We start from the raw sequence: 3256 nt of genomic DNA, 5'->3' as shown, positions 1-3256 counted from the left end.
TGTTTGACACTCCGGTATTGGGGAGCGGGCTTGGCTATGAAATGTTGCCCTAGATTGTCCGCCGCCCTGGCCAACACTCTCACTTGGGGCCTTCCTAAATCTGGGGCCTCTCATAGGTTGGGACACCACTCCCTTGACGAACCTGCTTGGGAGGCTCCTGTTCCCGGTTCCTCCTCCTCCTTCTTGACTCCCTATCTTCCTTTTTCTATTTTCCTTTTCCTCCAAACTTTTCTCACTGCCAGCCTCAACAATCGAGGCCTTCTGCACTAAGGTAACGTAATCTGTCAGCTCCAGTACTACCACTCGGTTCTGGATCCACTGTTTCAGACCAAGCTGAAACCTTCGCGCTTTCTTCTCTTCGGTATTCACAAACTCAGGCACAAATTGCGATAATTCAGTAAACTTGGCCTCATATTCTGCCACAGTCATCTTATCTTGTTTCAACTCTAGAAACTTAATCTCCATCTGAGTTTCCATAAACCTAGGGAAATACTTGTCTAAGAACAATCAGGTAAATCTATCCCATGGAATCACAGCATCCATCTCGAGGTTTCGTTTGGACTCCCACTAGTAATTAGCTCCTCCTTTCAGCATGTAAGAAGCGAAAATGGTCTTGTGTCATTCTTCCACACCTAATATCTCGAAGGACTTTTCTATTTCCTTGAGCCAGGCTCGTGCCTCAACGGGGTCGGCAGATCTTAGAAACTCTGGGGGTTTGAGGGATTTGAATGTCCTGAAGGCAGTGGCCGCAGTCTGTTGGGCAATATGCGGCTGTGGTGGAATGGGCTATTGGTTCAGATTTTCCCTTAAAAGTTCCATAAAATCATTCATGGGGTTCCCTTCCTGATGGGTATCCTCAGCCTCTTCTTCTACATACTCTTCCTCATTATACTCATTATAGTCTAGGTCTTCTTCACTTTCCTGATTCACTATGTGGTCAGGTCCATTCCGTTGTTGGTTAATAGATTCTGCGGGCTATGCCCTGGTTCCTCTTCTATGGGGTGGCATCGTTCTGATAATGAAAATTTGTCAATATAGTTGCAATTTTTTTTTATAATTGGATTAATTTATTCATAGGTAAGCATGTCATTTATTATCTAACATATTTATAACAAGTGTAATATAATGGAAATCAATTTCTTAATAGCTGCTAGATATATAACGTAGGGTCGCCCATTTATATCTTGGGGACAAAACAACTATCCGAGTTCATACATAGTTCTGAATACAGCACACCATTAGATCATCCTAACTGCTGAAATACAAATACATGTACCGAGGCACCCTGAAGGGCTAGGAACGCTATTTACTACTAGCTATCCTAACAAAATTGGTGACAAGTCACCCAGCCCTTTACAAGGTCCATAAATAGTCACTCGTCCCTCAGTCACTGTTGCTGCGCGTGAGGTCTTGCACCCTCCTTAACGCTCCTGCCAACATCAGCTCTGCGTCAACTACCGAGATGTATCCCTCCATCGCCGCCAAACTCATTTGAACCCGGGTACGGAGCTCGATCCCATCGATCTCCCTGCGGGCTATGGCCGGGGAAGCAGCTCTGAAGTCCCTTGGATATCCTAGCCTGATGGCTCTCTCAGCTGTTAGCGCCAGTCATAGCTCCATAATGCGGGCAGATGCCACGGTAAGCTCAGTGTTAAGCTGAACCACTATCTAATCGTGCACAGCTACATGTATGGTCGTTGGGGGTGGTAGAGGTGAGTTTGGGTCGCTAGAGGATATGTCATGAGCCTCATAGGTCTGTGCGTCCATCCCATCCTCCTCGTCCTCATCAGTGTAGGGCAAATAGCTCTGCATCTCTAGGGGTGGCGTAGGAGAGCGAACAGTCGGGAGAGGGTACATCTCTATTGAAAGAGATGTGTCCTAAGTCCAATCATGTATGATGATTTAGGAATAACTTTTATGTAATCTGTTTTGATTTCATTGATATTAATAAAAGACTTATTTTGGTTTTATTGCAGGCTTTATCTATTTAAGTGTTTAAATAAGATATACCATAGTTTAGAGTAAAGCTTTTTATGGATTATGATGAGATCATAATAATGAGACCTAAAAGATGATAACTCTAAACTTAAATATTTCCTGGTCGTAGGATTACTAACTGGTAATTAGTAATCCGCAAAGATCGGTACATACTATGCTTGCTTCATTATGAAGGATGTCTATTCTCATAGACATTTGTGTGGTGACACTATAGCTAGTATGTAGGTGCTTATTATAGAATAAGTTCACTGAACATGACTCACACAGCTGAACAACTGATGGAGTTCACTCACGTGTCAGCAGTTGTTCATATAGTGATAGTTGTACAAGTATCCTTAGACTTGAGGTCATCATAGTCATCTTGTGTACACTGAACTATGCTTTGGTTTAGTTCTTAGTCTCCAGGGACAATTATAAGGGCTCTACTGGGTATAGGAATTTGTACACGAAGATAGTGTATGATCAATAAAGGATCTACCCCTTCCAGTGAAGGAAGATAATGTTCAATGCTGATCCACTTATGCTAGTTCAGGAATCTCTGGCCATAGTGAATGAAATTAGAAAGGAGTTTCTAATTTACATTAAATAGAACTAAGCATAGTGAATGGGAAAACAAATGATTAAATAAGACAGGCTTGACACAAGTTCCATGCCTTGTATTTAATCGTGACATTGCAGGGTAGAAGGAATTGATTGTACGGTAACTACTCACTGAATAGGTTCTTGGTATTCTAAGTAGTGAATTCGTATTATCCGGATAGTCGCGATATGCTGAGAAGTATCCCTCACGATGTAGAATAAATATGATTAATTTATTAATTAATCATATTTAATGAATTAGAGAATTTATATAAATAATGATAAAATAGTTTTATTATTATTTATTTCTACTACCGGCTTAATATTGAACCTACAGGGTCACACCATAAAAGAGAATGATTTAATGGCGGGGGAATTAATTAATAATGGCTGGTAATTATTTATTTGTGAAATAAATAATTAATTAGCAGATTTAATAATTGATTAAATGAGATTTAATAAATTCTTAATATTATTAATTAAGAATTTAATTTTGGAAATTAAATCAAGTGAGAATTATTTTTCTAAAGTGTTTAGAAAAGGGATTAATGATTAAAAGGTGTTTTAATTATTAGTTAATTGGTTAATAAGAATAATCAATTAAAGGGTTAATAATAATAATATTTTATGGAAAATTTTTAGCTGAAAATTTTGCCTATAAATATACTATTATAAACCC

The sequence above is a fragment of the Apium graveolens genome, chromosome 3 (assembly GCF_009905375.1).
Source record: "Apium graveolens cultivar Ventura chromosome 3, ASM990537v1, whole genome shotgun sequence".
Taxonomy (NCBI): domain Eukaryota; kingdom Viridiplantae; phylum Streptophyta; class Magnoliopsida; order Apiales; family Apiaceae; genus Apium; species Apium graveolens.
The sequence above is the reverse complement of the archived record's forward strand: the minus strand, read 5'-3'. Positions refer to the sequence as shown.